We start from the raw sequence: 23268 nt of genomic DNA, 5'->3' as shown, positions 1-23268 counted from the left end.
TGCTGTTTGCTAGTTAATTGTTTTCGATCGACGACCCACTCACCGACATCATTTTTGCTTTTTGACAGTACGAAAAGCAGCACTGAAATCTCCAGCCATCTAGAGACTGAACGAGGATGAGGAGGGTTCAGACTTGAGTCAACAATTCAGTTCTGCCAGAGCGCGCAAACAACCGATATTTGTCCTCCATAAGACCTGTGATCCCTGCAAGCTTTGAAGAAACGTGCCGTCAGTAGTAGAGAACACTTTGCCATGTAACTGTCAGTACGGATCTTTATCAGCTCATAAATTTCATAGGTAACTGATGTGGGCGGCTACTCTATGGCGATATGGTCCTCTCTTGCCTTTGGTCGAGAGGGAACTTTTATTCGTTGCTCGTTCGAGTTTATGTGAAAAGGGAAGGTACCTCTGGAGTGACCTTGAGGAGCGGTCCGACTTGTTTGTCGCAGGCGGGAAGGCATAATCCGAAGGCCACCGGCGGAGGAAGCGCTGCCCGGCAGGTCGATAAAGGGCGGATCTTTGCGGGCGAGCAGGTCGCCGGAGCCCCGAATCCGCCGCCGCTGCTGTGCCGTGCTGCGCGGGTTGCGACCGATAAGGGGACGTCGTCTCCACGAGCCGAGGCCAACCCACCCTGCGTGCTGCGTCTTATCTGTGGCCCGGCGTGCAGCCTCGCGACACAAGACGGAGCGCGCCCGTTGATATATTCCCCTGCCCCGTGTCTTGAAGGTCGCAGGACGACTGCCTTTCCACCCATCATACCTTGCTCCGTTTGACCAACAAGGACAGAAGTTCACGGCTACAGGAGCTCTCATATCGTTACTCTTTAGGCTCATATTGTTTATGGTTCAAAAAGAAGTAGGCTGGTTTTCCTTTTTTAGTTGGCTGCTTAAGAATGGAAATTTTTGAATTCACAGAATTTGTAAATTTAGAGGTACAGGTTGAAAAATATGGAGTACGCCAACTGGAATTCAGCACGTATTGTGAATAAAATACAACGAATACTTGCTAAATCGACAGATATAAGAGCTGAAGGACCTAAAAGGGAAGCAGATGTTCAGAAGGAGAGCAAAGTTGTAGCCTAGCCCCGACGTTATTCATTGTGTTTAATGAGCAAGTAATAAAGCAAACCTGGGAGATGTTTGAATTGGCAGTTAAAGTTTTGGAAGAAGAAATAAAAACTTCAATATGTGCCCATGATGTTATGTATAATTCAGGGGGTGGAAAAGGACTTGGAATATCAATTGACAAATTGTAAGATGACTACCAACAAAACAAAAAATGTTTTCCTACACTATTAAACATTCCTTGGAACATCCTCAGTTATTGGTGCTATCATAGCCTTATGATCAATTGTGCCTTCGTCGAAGTTAACTGATTTCAGAACTTTGGGTCTGTCTGTATGAGATCGAAAACATTGCCATCGCCGGCCGGTGTGGCCGAGTGGTTCTAGGCAGGTTCGAATCCTACCTCGGGCATGGATGTGTGTGATGTCAGGTAGGTTTAAGTAGTTCTAAGTTCTAGGGGACTAATGACCTCAGATGTTAAGTCCGATAGTGCTCAGAGCCATTTGAACCATTTTTAGATTGCCATCACAAGCCCGTTCCGTAAATATCTGCCCAAACCAGTTTTCTAATAGAAAATTCGAAACATGCTCCCACGATTCAGCTCTATGGCACCAGTTGCGACCGTATCACTTTTGCACTCTGTAGCTGTAAATTAAAGTTTGCCTCTATTACAGTGGCATGCGTTTACCTTTACTCGCGATATTCTGCAAGTGTTCTCCGAAGAGTGCGCAAATATAGCCCCTATGTAGATGCTCTATTAACACATCTAACTTTAGCCTATGTCAGCTCTTTGTTCTTCTATCAAACAATCTTATACATAATTACCTGAATAGATATCATACTATTGATCCAATTTTACATGTTTTGCTTCCATTTATTTGACTATATCTAACGTAACCAGCTTAATATTTATTTTCTGAAACTAATATTTGTTGATGTCTTTTTGTCCATAGTTACTGGTGTATGTGTTCATTCCATATCTCAGGTGATACTGTAGTTTGAGTAAGAAATAAAAAACGTTGCTGCCATCAGTGTTAGCACCATACAGTTATTGAATAGAAAAATACAGTCTTCAGAGATATAAAGTAAATCAGGTTCTCCTGTTGCGGTCAGGCTTGCCACTATAATACTTTCCTCAAATTCAGCGGAGCCAATTTCTCTTGTAATTGTGGCTTGTTCCATTATTTTTACGTCGTTACACAAGTCACACATCAAGGTTACGGCATGTTTTAAGTGTAATAATTTTTTATGTGTTTTTCAAATGAGCTGTGGGATAATTTTATGCAACATTCAGTGCATCATAATTAAGATGGGACTATCCTAAAAGAGCAAACCATTGATCAAAAAACTGTATAATAATGCTGAAATAAAAATTCAACAAACAGTTTTTTTAAATACTTTAAAGGAATGTACTTGATCTGAATGTAATTTTGCCTGTAAAGTGTATTTGGAAAGTTATCGATGTGTTTTCATAGATTTTGAAATAACTAATATTAGCTAAAACATCCTCTTTCAGATGGAACTACTTACCTCAGTTGAGGTATTTCGACCTCTTACTTAAACTGAGATAGCTCAGTCGATTTAACGACCTTTTATAAAATGTTGTCGTTAAGTTCAACAGTGCTTATGACGCTAACGCGATATGTCACATGATACGTAAACTAATCCCCCCATCCCCATGAACCATGGACCTCGCTGTTGGTGGGGAGGCTTGCGAGCCTCAGCGATACAGATAGCCGTACCGTAGGTGCAACCACAACGGAGGGGTATCTGTTGAGAGGCCAGACAAACGTGTGGTTCCTGAAGAGGGGCAGCAGCCTTTTCAGTAGTTGCAAGGGCAACAGTTTGGATGATTGACTGATCTGGCCTTGTAACAATAACCAAAACGGCCTTGCTGTGCTGGTACTGCGAACGGCTGAAAGCAAGGGGAAACTACAGCCGTAATTTTTCCCGAGGACATGCAGCTTTACTGTATGATTAAATGATGATGGCGTCCTCTTGGGTAAAATATTTCGGAGGTAAAATAGTCCCCCATTCGGATCTCCGGGCGGGGACTACTCCAGAGGATGTCGTTATCAGGAGAAAGAAAACTGGCGTTCTACGGGTCGGAGCGTGGAATGTCAGATCCCTTAATCGGGCAGGTAGGTTAGAAAATTTAAAAAGGGAAATGGATAGGTTAAAGTTAGATATAGTGGGAACTAGTGAAGTTCGGTGGCAGGAGGAACAAGACTTCTGGTCAGGTGACTATAGGGTTATAAACACAAAATCAAATAGGGGTAATGCAGGAGTAGGTTTAATAATGAATAGGAACATAGGAATGCGGGTAAGCTACTACAAACACCATAGTGAACGCATTATTGTGGCCAAGATACACTCCTGGAAATTGAAATAAGAACACCGTGAATTCATTGTCCCAGGAAGGGGAAACTTTATTGACACATTCCTGGGGTCAGATACATCACATGATCACACTGACAGAACCACAGACACATAGACACAGGCAACAGAGCATGCACAATGTCGGCACTAGTACAGTGTATATCCACCTTTCGCAGCAATGCAGGCTGCTATTCTCCCATGGAGACGATCGTAGAGATGCTGGATGTAGTCCTGTAGAACGGCATGCCATGCCATTTCCACCTGGCGCCTCAGTTGGACCAGCGTTCGTGCTGGACGTGCAGACCGCGTGAGACGACGCTTTATCCAGTCCCAAACATGCTCAATGGGGGACAGATCCGGAGATCTTGCTGGCCAGGGTAGTTGACTTACACCTTCTAGAGCACGTTGGGTGGCACGGGATACATGCGGACGTGCATTGTCCTGTTGGAACAGCAAGTTCCCTTGCCGGTCTAGGAATGGTAGAACGATGGGTTCGATGACGGTTTGGATGTACCGTGCACTATTCAGTGTCCCCTCGAAGATCACCAGTGGTGTACGGCCAGTGTAGGAGATCGCTCCCCACACCATGATGCCGGGTGTTGGCCCTGTGTGCCTCGGTCGTATGCAGTCCTGATTGTGGCGCTCACCTGCACGGCGCCAAACACGCATACGACCATCATTGGCACCAAGGCAGAAGCGACTCTCATCGCTGAAGACGACACGTCTCCATTCGTCCCTCCATTCACGCCTGTCGCGACACCACTGGAGGCAGGCTGCATGATGTTGGGGCGTGAGCGGAAGACGGCCTAACGGTGTCCGGGACCGTAGCCCAGCTTCATGGAGACGGTTGCGAATGGTCCTCGCCGATACCCCAGGAGCAACAGTGTCCCTAATTTGCTGGGAAGTGGCGGTGCGGTCCCCTACGGCACTGCGTAGGATCCTACGGTCTTGGCGTGCATCCGTGCGTCGCTGCGGTACGGTCCCAGGTCGACGGGCACGTGCACCTTCCGCCGACCACTGGCGACAACATCGATGTACTGTGGAGACCTCACGCCCCACGTGTTGAGCAATTCGGCGGTACGTCCACCCGGCCTCCCGCATGCCCACTATACGCCCTCGCTCAAAGTCCGTCAACTCCACATACGGTTCACGTCCACGCTGTCGCGGCATGCTACCAGTGTTAAAGACTGCGATGGAGCTCCGTATGCCACGGCAAACTGGCTGACACTGACGGCGGCGGTGCACAGATGCTGCGCAGCTAGCGCCATTCGACGGCCAACACCGCGGTTCCTGGTGTGTCCGCTGTGCCGTGCGTGTGATCATTGCTTGTACAGCCCTCTCGCAGTGTCCGGAGCAAGTATGGTGGGTCTGACACACCGGTGTCAATGTGTTCTTTTTTCCATTTCCAGGAGTGTAGATACGAAGCCCACACCTACTACAGTAGTACAATTTATATGACAACTAGCTCTGCAGATGACGAAGAAATTGAAGAAATGTATGATGAAATAAAAGAAATTATTCAGATAGTGAAGGGAGACGAAAATTTAATAGTCATGGGTGACTGGAATTCGAGTGTAGGAAAAGGGAGAGAAGGAAACATAGTAGGTGAATATGGATTGGGGCTAAGAAATGAAAGAGGAGGCCGCCTGGTAGAATTTTGCACAGAGCATAACTTAATCATAGCTAACACTTTGTTTAAGAATCATGAAAGAAGGTTGTATACATGGAAGAACCCTGGAGATACTAAAAGGTATCAGATAGATTATATAATGGTAAGACAGAGATTTAGGAAACGGTTTTAAATTGTAAGACATTTCCAGGGGCAGATGTGGACTCTGACTACAATCTATTGGTTATGACCTGTAGATTAAAACTGAAGAAACTGCAAAAAGGTGGGAATTTAATGAGATGGGACCTGGATAAACTGAAAGAACCAGAGGTTGTACAGAGTTGCAGGGAGAGCATAAGGGAACAATTGACAGGAATGGGGGAAAGAAATATAGTAGAAGAAGAATGGGTAGCTTTGAGGGATGAAGTAGTGAAGGCAGCAGAGGATCAAGTAGGTAAAAAGACGAGGTCTAGTAGAAATCCTTGGGTAACAGAAGAAATATTGAATTTAATTGATGAAAGGAGAAAATATAAAAATGCAGTAAATGAAGCAGGCAAAGAGGAATACAAACGTCTCAAAAATGAGATCGACAGGAAGTGCAAAATGGCTAAGCAGGGATGGCTAGAGGACAAATGTAAGGATGTAGAGGCTTATCTCACTAGGGGTAAGATAGATACTGCCTACAGGAAAATTAAAGAGACCTTTGGAGATAAGAGAACGACTTGTATGAATATCAAGAGCTCAGACGGAAACCCAGTTTTAAGCAAGGAAGGGAAAGCAGAAAGATGGAAGGAGTATATAGAGGGTCTATACAAGGGCGATGTACTTGAGGACAATATTATGGAAATGGAAGAGGATGTAGATGAAGATGAAATGGGAGATACGATACTGCGTGAAGAGTTTGACAGAGCACTGAAAGACCTGAGTCGAAACAAGGCCCCCGGAGTAGACAACATTACATTGGAACTACTGACGGCCTTGGGAGAGCCAGTCCTGACAAAACTCTACCATCTGGTGAGCAAGATGTATGAAACAGGCGAAATACCCTCAGACTTCAAGAAGAATATAATAATTCCAATCCCAAAGAAAGCAGGTGTTGACAGATGTGAAAATTACCGAACCATCAGTTTAATAAGTCACAGCTGCAAAATACTAACACGAATTCTTTACAGACGAATGGAAAAACTAATAGAAGCCAACCTCGGGGAAGATCAGTTTGGATTCCGTAGAAACACTGGAACACGTGAGGCAATACTGACCTTACGACTTATCTTAGAAGAAAGATTAAGGAAAGGCAAACCTACGTTTCTAGCATTTGTAGACTTAGAGAAAGCTTTTGACAATGTTGACTGGAATACTCTCTTTCAAATTCTAAAGGTGGCAGGGGTAAAATACAGGGAGCGAAAGGCTATTTACAATTTGTACAGAAACCAGATGGCAGTTATAAGAGTCGAGGGACATGAAAGGGAAGCAGTGGTTGGGAAGGGAGTAAGACAGGGTTGTAGCCTCTCCCCGATGTTATTCAATCTGTATATTGAGCAAGCAGTAAAGGAAACAAAAGAAAAATTCGGAGTAGGTATTAAAATCCATGGAGAAGAAATAAAAAATTTGAGGTTCGCTGATGACATTGTAATTCTGTCAGAGACAGCAAAGGACTTGGAAGAGCAGTTGAATGGAATGGACAGTGTCTTAAAAGGAGGATATAAGATGAACATCAACAAAAGCAAAACGAGGATAATGAAATGTAGTCGAATTAAGTCGGGTGATGCTCATGGAATTAGATTAGGAAATGAGACACTTAAAGTAGTAAAGGAGTTTTGCTATTTGGGGAGCAAAATAACTGATGATGGTCGAAGTAGAGAGGATATAAAATGTTGACTGGCAATGGCAAGGAAAGCGTTTCTGAAGAAGAGAAATTTGTTAACATCGAGTATAGATTTAAGTGTCAGGAAGTCATTTCTGAAAGTATTTGTATGGAGTGTAGCCATGTATGGAAGTGAGACATGGACGATAAATAGTTTGGACAAGAAGAGAATAGAAACTTTCGAAATGTAGTGCTACAGAAGAATGCTGAAGATTGGATGGGTAGATCACATAACCAATGAGGAAGTACTGAATAGGATTGGGGAGAAGAGAAGTATGTGGCACAACTTGACCAGAAGACGGGATCGGTTGGTAGGACATGTTCTGAGGCATCAAGGGATCACCAATTGGAGGGCAGCGTGGAGGGTAAAAATCGTAGAGGGAGACCAAGAGATGAATACACTAAGCAGATTCAGAAGGATGTAGGTTGCAGTAGGTACTGGAGATGAAGAAGCTTGCACAGGATAGAGTAGCATGGAGAGCTGCATCAAACCAGTCTCAGGACTGTAGACCGCAACAACAAACGTAAACTAATACATAAGCAATGTTTTCCTAGATGTATGCTCCTGTTTTTCATTTTGTTTTTCTTATGTGGGTGAATTATGCTGTTTCGTATGTTCTTGAATTCATATTTAAGTATTCTGCAGTCTTATATTGTAATCTGAGATATTCCTGGCCCATGCGTATGAATAAATAAACAGAAATATGAGAATAGAAATGAAAAAGACACAGATAAATCTGTCTGTTACATAGGCAGAAACCTGGGGGATTCGCGAACTGAATAGTTTCAAGGCCTCGTACAGGAATTGCCTAGCTGTAAACATTTCTAGCAGTCTAAGGCGCTATAGAGGCTAAAAGTTGTGGAAAAACCCTCAGATTATTAATTGTTTCACGTCTTGGAAGGTGAAGCAGACATCCTAAGCTCTATGGTGTAAACCATATGCTAAGAAGAGGAAAGGGTAAGCAGCTTCAGTATAGGAACTACAAGCATTTGGTCGCCGACGACAACGACGTACTCTATCTTCACTAAATCTCCTCCAATCAAATTAGTGATGTAATATGGTAACGCATGAGCCACTCTTTGTGTTTTTTGATTTCAATATCCTGTGTTAAATGTTTTGTCAACAGTTAGTTTCGTATTCCATGGTGCATTTTGTACAATAAATTGTAAAAAAGTGGAATCAGTCGTCTGGAGTGTTCTGTGCTAATACCCGTGTACAGAAGTTAACATGAGTGTCACAATCGTTTCCACGAAGTTGTTGGTGGAGTGACGTAGGCCGCTTTTCTGACTAATGCCACTTCTTCGTGCGATTGCGCGGGAGCAACACGTGGGTCAACTGCAACTACAGCAAGTACATTAATTTCCCGCTCTTCCGTAATGACATGTTTCCTCGTGTTACGGCCGGCCGGAGTGGCCGCACGGTTCTATGCGCTCCAGTCTGGAACCGAGCGACCGCTCCGGTCGCAGGTTCGAATCCTGCCTCGGGCATGGATGTGTGTGATGTGCTTACGTTAGTTAGGTTTAATTAGTTCTAAGTTCTAGGCGACTGATGACCTCAGAAGTTAAATCGCATAGTGATCAGAGCCATTTTCCTCGTGTTACGTTGTCTAGGTGTTACACTACCACTTTCACGTAACTGATTTAAGAGGTGGTAAGTAACTACCGAGAATGTTGACGTCTATTGGGATAGGTTGCCGCACATACACCTTACAAGCATGATCTGCATTCTTCCTACACTCTCCAAACACCATGTGCTTGTCGGCTTTTTCTCCATTGTAAATCCCATCGACCACTCAAGACCTACTGTTTGGGCTGGCACAAACTGACTAGCAAGCGCACTGCAAGCAAACAGATCAACATCGTACCTAGCAACTACGGAGGCTGAGTGACACAAACAAGTGTCGGTGTGGAAACTATTCAAAATTCGATATTTAATAATCAACCTGCACTAGAAACCTGCCACAAACGCCACTGGCACTCTGACTTACCCTATGTTTGCTTTGTTGATGTTAATAGGCGCTGTTCCACTTAAAAGCGTATCTGATTGCACTAAAAATAATATTCCTGTTTCTACTTTCAATCTGTTTATTGGCTAACAGTAAGAGCTCCACACTAGCAATACATTCTGTGTAAACCTCCGATGAGTAGCATTGTCCATTTAGTCAATATTTGTGCAGCAATGATTAGGTGATTCACCTTGTATAAACACGCCGCTGTTCAACTGTAAGAACGGAATTACATCTCCTGAAAGAGTAAGACCAATCAGTATGGCTTGGAAATACTGGAGTATTATGTTGGTAGCGTTTGCTAAATGTGTAACACTTCACCCAGCTTAGTAAAAAGGAGTGATGAACGGTAGGGAGTAACCAGAAGATGAATCACTTGCGACTGCCCGCTACAGCGTTCGTTAACTTTTACGGCTGCTGAGATGGCCGGGCCTGCATATAAATTTTAATTGAGCCATTATGACGACGGAGCACATGCGGCAGGCGGGAGAAAGGCAGAGAGGCGGCGCGTCCGGCGGCGGCTCGCAGCTGCTGCGGGGGCGGCAGATGCCATTATAATTGGAATAGCTCTCAGCGCCGCCGCGGCCGGCGTATGAACATTCCGGGAACTCCGCCAGTGGGAGCCGCCTGCAAGAGTGCCCTCCTCCCTCCCCCATCCTCCCTCCCTCCCTCCTCTGATCCTGTCCTGTGCCTGGGACTCTGCCTGAACCAGTGCCTGTCACAGCGCCTCCCACCTCCTACACAGGCACTTACGTCTTAGCTGCTGCTGCTGCTGCTGCCGCCGTCTGATGGCTGTTGGCTGGTGGTGGCTCAATTGCAAGCGACTTCCTCAAGCAGCAGTGCCTGTTCTCTAGACATCGTCCCCAAGTATCCTGAGAAGCTACCCTCAGCCACTGCGACCAAAGGCATACCAAATTTACTGCGCATAGTTTAAGCGCTTGTTGACTGTCCGTACCGGGCTCCGCAGTCACGTATCTGCTAAATGAAGGCGGCATTCTTTTCAATTAGGTTTATTTATTTAAACCTTTTGTTATTAACATAGCTTACTTAACCTCTTTTAAAAGTCCTTACCGAGAGTTGAGCTGTACGAAACGCGCACTACGTTATTGTCGTAGAACAGGAGCGCAGCGCTCTGAACGTACCGTAAAAGAAAAGTAGTTTCACAAGCCGTAACTTAGTGGCCAATAAAAACAGTGATCCACGAAGTATAAGATTTATTTCTTGAATTCCAGTCAATGATCACCAAAAATTTCGACAGACTCCCGATTGCGGTCCATAACGGCTGTCTTCAGATTTGATTAAAATAGACAACGCTTTATATGACCTTTAATACGATAAAGCCGAAGTGGCAGCGTCGAAAGATATAAACAAACTACCTTGGCATCAAGGACAAACTAAATTAGCTATTTGTATATTTTATATTATTTATTTTTTGTTTATCTTTTTATATCTTAATTAATGAATTTTTGGCTTAATCATATTTAATATAAGGTTTCTTCTGTTTCAATCACATCTAAAAATGATCAATACAGACCGGGATCGGTCGTTGACTTGAATTCAAGAAGTAAATATTGGAAAGATGATGACCAAGGTATCAGCATGATATGCCTCAATTCGTTTTGGTTTAGAAAACAGAAGGCTCTTGCTAGGTTGACAGATCTCCGGTCAACTTCAGGCGGAAGAATTTGTTAAGAAGTCACGATGAACAGAGGAAACAGCTGAGCATGGTGGATCAGTATCACGGAAATGAGCATGTGTATTCGTATACGATAGAACGTAAATACCAGCTAGTAAATAAAATATACAAATTTAAAACGTGTACTTGCGAAACGGAAATTCGAAAATGTAAATGTATCACTCAAGAGTGCAAACGATATTAACTTCCTTCTTGACAGTGAGGAAATTTCAAATGGATTTCCTATGGATTTAGTGTGTAACGAACAAAAATTCTAAATTAATTATATGAAAAACGTCGCATTTACTCATTTATCATGCCTTATAAGACACTTCCTGGCATATGAAAATTTATCTTGTGACCATCGACTAAGCACTCGCCATCTATATAAGGGATGATCAAAAAGTTTCCTTTCAAAAGGTGTACAGTCCACAGTCGGTATGCCAATCAGGAAAGATCGCCGTGAGCACTGAAGCAACCATCCCACCGATACATCACGTTGAGGATACCCGTTTGGTATAACTGCCTGCTGCACATCCTCATCTGACAGGAATCGTCGATCCTTCAAGTCCTATCAGGAAAGACCGCCGTGAGCACTGAAGCAACCATCCCACCGACGCATCACGTTGAGGATACCCGTTTGGTATAACACTGTGTCCTGCTGCGTGGGGAAGTCCTTAACTGCCTGCTGCACATCCTCTTCTGACAGGAATCGTCGATCCTTCAAGTCCTTTTTTAAGGGACCGAAGGCGTGACACAATCGGTCGTGGTGGCCGAGCGGTTCTAGGCGCTTCAGTCCGGAACCGTGCGACTGCTACGATCGCAGGTACGAATCCTGCATCGTGCATGGATGTGTGTGATGTCCTTAGGTTAGTTGGGATTAAGTAGTTCTAAGTTCTAGGGGACTGATGACCTCCGATGTTAAGTCCCATAGTGCTCAGAGCCATTTGAACCATTTTGAAGTCGTGACAATTGCATAGCGAGAGATCAGGTCCATAGGACGGATGCTAGAGTGTCCCCCACTTGAGTTGGCTTAACTTCTGCTTTACGGCATTTGCGATATGTGGACGTGTGTTATCATGGAACAACAGCATCCCTTGGTGCAAGATGGTTTCCGATAAGTATGCCTTACACAAGGTGGTCCACTGATCGTGAACGGGCCAAATATCTCACGAAATAAGCGTCAAACGATAAAACTACAAAGAACGAAACTTGTCTACCTTGAAGGGGGAAACCAGATGGCACTATGGATGGCCCGCTAGATGGCGCTGCCGTAGGTCAAACGGATATCAGCTGAGTTTTTTTAAATAGGAACCCCCATTTTTTATTACGGATTGGTGTAGTACGTAAAGAAATATGAATGTTTTAGTTGGACCACTTTTTTCGCTTTGTGATAGATGGCGCTGTAATAGTCACTAACATATGGCTCACAATTTTAGACGAACAGTTGGTAACAGGTAGGTTATTTAAATTAAAATACAGAACGTACGAACGTTTGAACATTTTATTTCGGTTGTTCCAATGTGATACATGTAGCTTTGTGAACTTATTATTTCTGAGAACGCATGCTGTTACAGAGTGATTACCTGTAAATACCACATTAATGCAATAAATGCTCAAAATGATGTCTATCAACATCACTGCAATTGGCAATCGAGTAACGACAGTCCTCTCAACAGCGAGGAGTTCGCCATCCGTAATGTTCGCACATGCATTGACAATGCGCTGACGCATGTTGTCAGCCGTTGTCGGTGGATCACGATAGCAAATATCCTTCAACATTCCCTACAAAAGGAAATATGGGGACGTCAGATCCGGTGAACATGTGGGCCATGGTATGGTACTTCGACGATCAATCCACCAGTCATGAAATATGCTATTCAATACCACTTCAACCGCACGCGAGCTATGTGCCGCACATCCATCATGGAATTACATCGCTATTCTGTCATGCAGTGAAACATCTTGTAGTAACATCGGTAGAAAATTACGTAGGAAACCATTGCACCATTGCACCATTTAGATTGCCATCGATAAAATGGGGACCAATTATCCTTCCTCCCATAATGCCACACCATACATTAACCCGCCAAGGTCGCTGATGTTCCACTGGTCGCAGCCATCGTGGATTTTCCGTTGCCCAATATTGCATATCATGACGGTTTACGTTACCGCTGTTGGTGAATGACGCTTCGTCACTAAATAGAGCGCGTGCAAAAAATCTGCCATCGCCCAGTAATTTCTCTTGTGCCCAGTGGCAGAACTGTACACTACGTTCAAAGTCGTCGCCATGCAATTCCTGGTGCATAGAAATATGGTACGGGTGCAATCGATGTTGATGTAGCATTCTCAATACCGACGTTTTTGAGATTCCCGATTCTCGCGCAATTTGTCTGCTACTGATGTGCGGATTAGCCGTGACAGCAGCTTAAACACCTACTTGGGCATCATCATTTGCTGCAGGTTGTGGTTGACGTTTCACATGTGGATGAACATTTCCTGTTTCCTTAAATAACGTAACTATCCGGCGAACGGGCCAGACATTTGAATGATGTCGTCGAGGATACCGAGCAGCATACAAAGCACACGCCCGCTGGCCATTTCGATCACAATAGCCACACATCAACACGATATCGACCTTTTCCGCAATTGGTAAACGGTCCATTTTAACACGGGTAATGTATCCAGAAGCAAATACCGTCCGCACTGCCGGAATGTTAGGTGATACCACGTACTTATACGTTTGTGACTATTACAGCGCCATCTGTCACAAAGCGAAAAAAGTGGTCCAACTAAAACATTCATATTTCTTTACGTACTACACGAATATGTAATAAAAATGGGGGTTCCTATTTAAGAAAACGCAGTTGATATCCGTTTGATCTATGGCAGCGCCTTCTAGCGGGCCAACCATAGCGCCATCTGATTTCGCCCTTCAAGCTAGACAAGTTTAGTTCTGTGTAGTTTTTTCGTTTGACGATTATTTCGTGAGATACTTGGCCCGTTCACGATCAATGGACCACCCTGTATGCAGGGTGTTACAAAAAGGTACGGCCAAACTTTCAGGAAACATTCCTCACACACAAAGAAAGAAAATATGTTATGTGGACATGTGTCTGGAAACGCTTACTTTCCATGTTAGAGCACATTTTGTTACTTCTCTTCAAATCACATTAATCATGGAATGGAAACACACAGCAACAGAACGTACCAGCGTGACTTCACTTTGTTACAGGAAATGTTCAAAATGTCTTCCGTTAGCGAGGATACATGCATCCACCCTCCGTCGCATGGAATCCCTGATGCGTGATGCAGCCCTGGAGAATGGCGTATTGTATCACAGCCGTCCACAATACGAGCACGAAGAGTCTCTACATTTGGTACCGGGGCTGCGTAGACAAGAGCTTTCAAATGCCTCCATAAATGAAAGTCAAGAGGGTTGAGGTCAGGACAGCGTGGAGGGCATGGAATTGGTCCGCCTCTACCAATCCATCGGTCACCGAATCTGTTGTTGAGAAGCGTACAAACACTTTGACTGAAATGTGGAGGAGCTCCATCGTGCATGAACCACATGTTCTGTCGTACTTGTAAAGGCACATGTTCTAGCAGCACAGGTAGAGTATCCCGTATGAAATCATGATAACGTGCTCCATTGAGCGTAGGTGGAAGAACATGGGGCCCAATCAAGACATCGCCAACAATGCCTGCCTAAACTGTAGAGCAATGAGTCGCATGTCAACACAAGCACCGAAGTCAACATTACCTTCCTTCAATTGGGCCAACTGGCGGTGAATAGAGGAAGTACAGTACATACTGACGAAACTAAAATGAGCTCTAACATGGAAATTAAGCGTTTCCGGTCACATGTCCACATAACATCTTTTATTTATTTGTGTGTGAGGAATGTTTCCTGAAAGTTTGGCCGTACCTTTCTGTAACACCCTGTATAAGGTCCGATCCAAAAGTTTCTGTTTGATGGTGATACGTCAGCATATGCTATATGCAATCCAGATCGACACCAAGCACCTTGCAGGCACCTACATGAAGGCAGGAGGTATGTGTGGCCCTGGAAAGGAAACTTTTGGTCGCCTCTTATACCTTTGAGCTTACGTTCTTTTGTTGTACTTCATGTGTCCCACACTCACGAAAAGGTTAAATACGGTAAGAAACCTTGCTTCATGAATAGCTAGAGGCAAAAGGAGAAAATGGATGGAAAACATCCAAGTAACTAAATAACAACGAAAAATTCCCAAGTGTTAAAAAACGATCTTGATGGAACTGGGCGGGTGTGTTTGTGCACAATTACACTTTTAAGGACTTAAACGCACCCAGAAATGTATTTTGGTATTTTAGGTTTAGAGGCAATATCTTAAAAACGATGGGATGAATAGAAATTACTTCAAGGCTGACATGTAGTTAATTTCTAGAACAATGTATTATCAACATTTGTAATAAACTGAAATTCTGCAAAATGCCCACCACCACTAACTGATTCTGAAAACTGAAAACTTTTTTTACAACTTACACTAAAGAACATATCAAGGCATAATAAAGCTGGCCTCTGAAACAGTATTTTTAGAAAATAAGCTGTACACAATATCCTGCCAGAGTATTTTCAATATATCTGCTTCCATCATTATCGTATTTGATTAAAGTTTGTAAAAATTCATTACTAGTCTAATTATTTATTTTCTTTATATTTGTTTTCCGTTTTCAACTATTGTTCAAGTTTCACTTTTGTGTTCTTCTTTTTTTTAGCTTACTGCTTCACATATGTGTATTTGGTTATTGGAAACATTAAATAACACAATATTATGACGAAAATGAATTACATTAATGATAATCTGTAAGAAAGTGCTTAAAACATAGTGGTTTCTGTCGAAATCTCATCACATGATACACACAACAGAGGTGACAATATAAAACAAAATTCAGCAGGATTTTAAACTATCACGAGTGTTCCTCTGAATTTCCTGATTTGTATCAGCCATATCTCAGTACAATGGTAGACTCGGCGAAGAGAACTCATACTGTACTAGTGACTGCAGCTTCATTAAATTGTTCAAAAAAATGGTTCAAATGGCTCTGAGCACTATGGGACTTAACATCTGAGGTCATCAGTCCCCTAGAACTTAGAACTACTTAAACCTAACTAACCTAAGGACATCACACACATCCATGCCCGAGGCAGGATTCGAATCTGCGACTGTAGCAGTCACGCGGTTTGTGACTGAAGCGCCTAGAACCGCTCGGCCACACCGGCCGGCATTTAATTGTTGCTCAAGTGCAATCATTCAACACAACTAGATATGAAAGCCTTCTCACATAGTTCTTCCAACACTGAAAGTTGTATACGTTCGGCGGCCGCACCTGTTTTGTCGAGCCCTTTGGGATCACTAGATTAACATTTTCCCTGCCTTCATGCACGATGTTCGAGAACGGTTCGTTCACTGAGCACGGCAAGAATCTAACAATAACAAAGATATTTTTCCTTCATTGGCAAAGAAAACGTCGTTCAAATATCTTTTGAAAAGGTCAGACGTTTGTTTACCCCTATTCACGGGTTCAAAAAGTAATTCTCTGTCCATGCACACCGTTAGTTTCCTTTGAGACTACGGAAAGTCGAGTGGTTAGCACGAAAAATGCCGTTTTGAGTGTCTTACCAAGAAATATCTTGTGATCCCAAAGTGCTCGATGACACAGGTACAACCTTGGAAGGTATACTACTATCGATGTTGAAAGAGCCATGTTAGAAGACGTTCGGATCTAGTTCTGTCGATTGGTTTCGATGTCAATAGCCACTTGAGAAACAACATCATCAAGCTGTAGGCACTACTACAAAATAAGTTCTCTTCGAAAAGGCTTACCAATGAACCGAAACATGCCTTACACATATCAGGATCTTTAGAGGATCACCCATGACAATTTCAAATCCTACTGAATTTTGTTTTATATTGTCTTCCCCGTAGTACCCTTGGTCTAGAGTAGCCGTCCTCATTCCGGGGCTCGAATTGTTCCACCGCTTAAGTTTTGAATAAAAATCAGCATTGGGGGCAGAAGTCTTCCAGCATAAAATGTCACCCCCATTCTGCCAACGGCCTTGTCAAACGTGGTGGAGGAGCGGACAGAGGTTCAAGCAACTGTCTTGCCCTTGCGGGTGCGAAACTAACCTAAGTGCGGAAAAGTCAGCAACGATCAACGGCATGAGGATGCATAATGTAATGGAAACCATTGCACTAAAGACACATAATGTGTACCCACAGGATATGTACCCGTAACTCAAAAATCATCATGATGATCTCTCCACTGATAAAAGATTCCGGAATAGTCCTGCATTCGGATCTCCTGGAGAAAAAAATAACTAGGGGGAGGTGACCATGAGAAAAAGATTGAATAACCAACGAAAGGATAACGTTCTGAGAGTCTGAGAAACTTCATCGTGGTAGGGAAACTATAATATCTGAAAAGGAAATGCAAAGGCTCAATTTAGATATACTAAGGGTCAGTGAAGTGAAATGGAAAGAAGACTAGGATTTCTGGTCAGATGAGTATAGGGTAATAACACAGCAACAGAAAATGGCATAACGGTAGTAGGATTCGTTATAAATAGGAAGGTAGGACAGAGAATGAGTTACTGTGAAGAGTTCAGTGATAGGGTTGTTCTCATCACAAGCGACAGCAAACCAGTAACGAAAAAGGTAATTCTTGTATGCATATCGAAGTCGCAAACCGAAAATTAAGTAACAGAGAAAGTGTATGACGATATTGATTCAGTAGATAAAGGGAGATGAAAATCTAATAGACATGGGCACTGGAATGTGGTTGTGGAGGGAGGAGTAGAAGAGAGGAATACTGGGGAATATGAGCTTGATACTACGAATGAGAGAGGAGAAAGACTAACTGAGTTCTATAATAAATGTCAGCTAGTAATAGTGAATAATCTGTTCAAGAATTGCAAGAGGAGGAGATATACTTGGAAAAGACCAGGAGATACGGGAAGTTTTCCGTAAGATTACATCGTGGTCAGACAAGCATCCAGAAATCAGAAACTGGATTGTAAGGCGTGTCCCGGAGCCAATAAATCTTCAGATGACAGTGTGGTAGTGAGAAGGATAGGTTGAAGTTTAAGAGATTAGACAGAAAGTATCAGTACCCAAAAAGTGGGATACGAAAGTACTAAGATATGAAGAGATATGCTTGAAGTTGTGAAAGAATAGAGATATAGCGATAAGGAATAGCTCAATAGGCAGCTCAGTTGAAGAGTAATGAATACCTCTAAAAAGTACAATCACAGAAGTTGAAAGAAAAACAAAGAGACAATGACGATAACTGCGAAGAAACCACGGGCAGCAGAAGAACTACTACAGTTGATCGATGAAAGAGGGCAGTACAAAAATGTTCAGGGACATTCAGGAATATAGAAATACAAGTCGCTGAAGAATGAAACAATGAGGAAGTGCAGAAAAGCTAAGATGAAACGGCTGCCTCAAAAACGTGAGGGAATCAAAAAAGAAAGAGTGTCGGAAGGACTGACTCAGCATACAGAAAAATGAAAACAACAGCCAGGGAAATAAAAAGGAAGGGTGGTAACTTTTTGAGTGCAACTGGAATTCCGCTTTTTAATGCAAAGGACAAACGGATAGGTGAATGATGATGATGATATTTGGTTTGTGGAGCGCTCAACTTCGTGGTTATCAACGCCTGTACGAACTCCAGAGCTTTGCTCTGTCCAGTCTCGTAACTTTCCGGAATGCTGATGAAATAATAAGGACAACACAAACATCCAGTCTCCGCCTGGAGAAAATCCCCCTCCCGTCCAGGAATCGAACCCGGAACGCCATGATTCAGAGGCAGCAACGATAGCCACTCGGATAGGTGAAAGTGTACACAGAAGACCTCTGATAGCGGAAGATTTGTCCTAGAATTTTAAAAACTTTGGAAGATGTGACATCAAATAAGGTAGAAGGGATGGATTACATTCCAACAGAATTACTATGGTCATTGTGGGTAGTGGCAACAAAACGATTATTCACGTTGCTGTGTAGAATGTGTGAGTCGACGACTTTCGGAAATATATCGTCCACACAATTCCGATGACGGCAAGAGCTGACAAGTACGAAAATTATCCCACAATCAGTTTAACAGGTCATCCATCCAAGTTTCTGATAAGAATTATATACAGGAGATGGAAAAGAAAACTGAAGGTTTGTTAGATGGCGATTAGTTTAGCTTTAGGAAAGGTAAAGCATCAGAGAGGCAATTCTGAATTAGCGGTTGATGAAGGAAGCAAGACTAGAGGAAAAGTCAAGACGCTATAATAGGATGTGTCGATCTCGAAAAAGGGTTCGAGAATGTCCAATGGTGTAAGATTTTCGAAATTCTGGGGAAGATAGCAATAAGCTATACGGAGAGACGGATAATCTACAATATATACGAAAGCCAAGAGGGAGTAACAAAAGTGGAAGACCAAGAAAGGGTGTAAGACATGGATGTAGTCCTTCGTCCATACTGTTCAACCTATACATCGAAGAAATAATGGAACCGCGCGACCGCTACGGTCGCAGGTTCGAATCCTGCCTCGGGCATGGATGTGTGTGTTGTCCTTAGGTTAGTTAGGTTTAAGTAGTTCTAAGTTCTAGGGGACTTATGACCTCAGCAGTTGAGTCCCATAGTGCTCAGAGCCATTTGAACCATTTTTGAAGAAATAATGTAGGAAATAAATGCAATGTCCAGGAGTGGAGTTAAAATTCGAGGTGAAAGAATATCAGTGATACGATTCACTGACGACATTTCTGTCTTCGTTAAAAGCGAAGAAAACTGACACGACCACTTGAATGGAATGAACAGCGTTACAGAATATAGACTGAGAGTAAATAGAAAAATGATAAAAACAGTGAAAAGTATGGTCGCGAAGTACACTAAATTAATGAATTCCACTATCTAGGCAGCAAAATAACCAATGACGGATAGTGCAAGGAGGACATCAAAAGAAGGCTAGCACCGGCAAAACGTTAATCTGTTCAAATGAGCCTAAGCACTATGGGACTTATCATCTGAGGTCATCAGTCCCCGAGACTTACAGCTGCTTAAACCTAACTAACCTAAGGACATCACACACTTCCATGCCCGAGGCACGATTCGAACCTGCGACCGTAGCAGCAGAGCGGTTCTGGACTGAAGCGCCTGTGGGATAACCTGAACAGATGTGGTGCTACAGTGAAATACTGAAAATTAGGTGGACTGTAAGATAAGGAATGAGGAGGTTTAGCGCAGAATCGAAGAGAAAAGAATATGCGGTAAACACATACATGAGCAAGCGATGGGATGATAGAACATCTGTTAATACATCAGGAAATAGCTTCCGTGTATCAGAGGGAGCTGTAGAGGGTAAAAGCTGTAGGAAGAAGACAGGCATCGAAATACATGGCTCAAATGGCTCTGAGCACCATGGGACTCAACTGCTGAGGTCATCAGTCCCCTAGAACTTAGAACTACTTAAACCAAACTAACCTAAGGACATCACAAACATCCATGCCCAAGGCAGGATTTGAACCTGCGACCGTAGCGGTCGCGCAGTTCCAGACTGTAGCGCCTAGAACCGCTCGGCCACTCTGACCGGCTCGAAATGCATGCAGCAAATAACTGAGGACGTAGGTTCCAAGTGCTACTGTGAGATGAAGAGGTTGGTACAGGAAAAGAGGAATGCGTCGCTGGCCGCATCAAACCAATCAGAAGATTATGACTCCAAAAAATAAATAAACAAATAAATAAAATAAAAATATCTTCAACGTCTTGTGTATTACGTGAAGAAATTTCGTTATATTATGTGCATACTGTTACAAGCCGTTATCTTTTAAGCATTTCCTTACAGATTATCATTATTGTAATTATTTTCTGTCATAATAATTAGTTATTTATGTTTTCAATTAGCCAAATACAAGTATGTGAAACGGTGAACTAAAAAGCTAGGAATCCACGAATGTAAAACTTGAATATCTATCTAAAATGTAAAATAAATCCAATTAAATTAAATAATTAGAATAGTAATGAACGTTTAAATGTCACATTTAGGTATATTGAAAAAAGTTCGGGAGCGCATCGTGTACAGTTTATTTTGAAAAAATCGTATTTGAGAAACCGCTTTATTAGTCAGGGATATATGCGCCTTGAAAGATTCTTTAACTTATGTTGTAAGAAAAATTTTCATTTTTCAGAATCAGTTAATGGTGGTGGGGTATTTTTCAAATTATTACAAAAGTTCACTACACAGTTTTCAGCAACATTAATCATATATCACATTTTAGACCAAACGCATTTTTAAATATTATTGTTTCGAAGACATTCCCTCTGGACTTCAAATGCCAAATTATCTTTCGGGGTACATTTTACACATTGAGAGTGAAACAGAGCACAAAAAAATATAAGTGTTCCATAATTTTGCCCCCTCTACACAACTGCCAAGTCTCATAAAGACCGTTTATTGATATGTTAGCATGTTCCGTTATAAGGAGGGAAATATAATTATCGACACGCCTATATGCGTGCCCTTATTGTTCTTATATTTTTCTTGTCTCCCTGGTCTAGGTTTAACGTTTTGATTAGTAAACAAAATGCCCTCTGTCCCGGGTTCGAAACCCGCCATCGCTTGGCTGATCAAAGAAAGGATACCGTTCTACGAGTGGGGCGTGGAATATCAAAAGCTTGAACGTGGTTGTGAAACTAGAAAGTCTGAAAACGGAAAGGCTCAATCTCGATATAATAGGGGTCAGTGAAGTGAAATGGAAAGAAGACAAATATTTCTGGTCGTTGAGTATAGGGTAATACCAACAGCAGAAGAAAATGGGTTAACGGGAGCAGGATTCGTTCTGAACAGGAAAGTACGGCAGAGAATATGTTACTGTGAATAGTTCAGTGATTGGGTTGGTATATCCGAATCGACAGTAAACCAACACAGACAACGATATTTAAGGTGTAAATGCCGACGTCGCAACCTGAGGATGAAGAGATAAAGCAAATTATGAGGATATTGAGACGGTAATACAATACGTAAAGGCAGATGAAAATCTAATACTCATTGTGGACTTGAATTCAGGTGTAGGGTAAGGAGTAGAAGAAAAGGTTATAGGAGAATATGGGTTTTCAACGAGGAATGAAAGAGGAGAAAGATTAATTCAGTTCTGTAATAAATTTCCGATCATAATAGCGAAAACTTTCTTCAAGAATCACAAGAGGAGGAGGTATACTTGGAAAAGGCCGAGTAATACAATAAGATTTCAGCTAGATTATACCATGATCAGACAGAGATTCCGAAATCAGGTACTGGATTGTAATGTGTACCCGGGAGCAGATATACACTCCTGCAAATGGAAAAAAGAACACATTGACACCGGTGTGTCAGACCCACCATACTTGCTCCGGACACTGCGAGAGGGCTGTACAAGCAATGATCACACGCACGGCACAGCGGACACACCAGGAACCGCGGTGTTGGCCGTCGAATGGCGCTAGCTGCGCAGCATCTGTGCACCGCCGCCGTCAGTGTCAGCCAGTTTGCCGTGGCATACGGAGCTCCATCGCAGTCTTTAACACTGGTAGCATGCCGCGACAGCGTGGACGTGAACCGTATGTGGAGTTGACGGACTTTGAGCGAGGGCGTATAGTGGGCATGCGGGAGGCCGGGTGGACGTACCGCCGAATTGCTCAACACGTGGGGCGTGAGGTCTCCACAGTACATCGATGTTGTCGCCAGTGGTCGGCGGAAGGTGCACGTGCCCGTCGACCTGGGACCGTACCGCAGCGACGCACGGATGCACGCCAAGACCGTAGGATCCTACGCAGTGCCGTAGGGGACCGCACCGCCACTTCCCAGCAAATTAGGGACACTGTTGCTCCTGGGGTATCGGCGAGGACCATTCGCAACCGTCTCCATGAAGCTGGGCTACGGTCCCGGACACCGTTAGGCCGTCTTCCGCTCACGCCCCAACATCATGCAGCCTGCCTCCAGTGGTGTCGCGACAGGCGTGAATGGAGGGACGAATGGAGACGTGTCGTCTTCAGCGATGAGAGTCGCTTCTGCCTTGGTGCCAATGATGGTCGTATGCGTGTTTGGCGCCGTGCAGGTGAGCGCCACAATCAGGACTGCATACGACCGAGGCACACAGGGCCAACACCCGGCATCATGGTGTGGGGAGCGATCTCCTACACTGGCCGTACACCACTGGTGATCTTCGAGGGGACACTGAATAGTGCACGGTACATCCAAACCGTCATCGAACCCATCGTTCTACCATTCCTAGACCGGCAAGGGAACTTGCTGTTCCAACAGGACAATGCACGTCCGCATGTATCCCGTGCCACCCAACGTGCTCTAGAAGGTGTAAGTCAACTACCCTGGCCAGCAAGATCTCCGGATCTGTCCCCCATTGAGCATGTTTGGGACTGGATGAAGCGTCGTCTCACGCGGTCTGCACGTCCAGCACGAACGCTGGTCCAACTGAGGCGCCAGGTGGAAATGGCATGGCAAGCCGTTCCACAGGACTACATCCAGCATCTCTACGATCGTCTCCATGGGAGAATAGCAGCCTGCATTGCTGCGAAAGGTGGATATAGACTGTACTAGTGCCGACATTGTGCATGCTCTGTTGCCTGTGTCTATGTGTCTGTGGTTCTGT

This window comes from Schistocerca nitens, chromosome 4, assembly GCF_023898315.1.
Source record: "Schistocerca nitens isolate TAMUIC-IGC-003100 chromosome 4, iqSchNite1.1, whole genome shotgun sequence".
In the NCBI taxonomy this organism is placed as follows: domain Eukaryota; kingdom Metazoa; phylum Arthropoda; class Insecta; order Orthoptera; family Acrididae; genus Schistocerca; species Schistocerca nitens.
The sequence above is the reverse complement of the archived record's forward strand: the minus strand, read 5'-3'. Positions refer to the sequence as shown.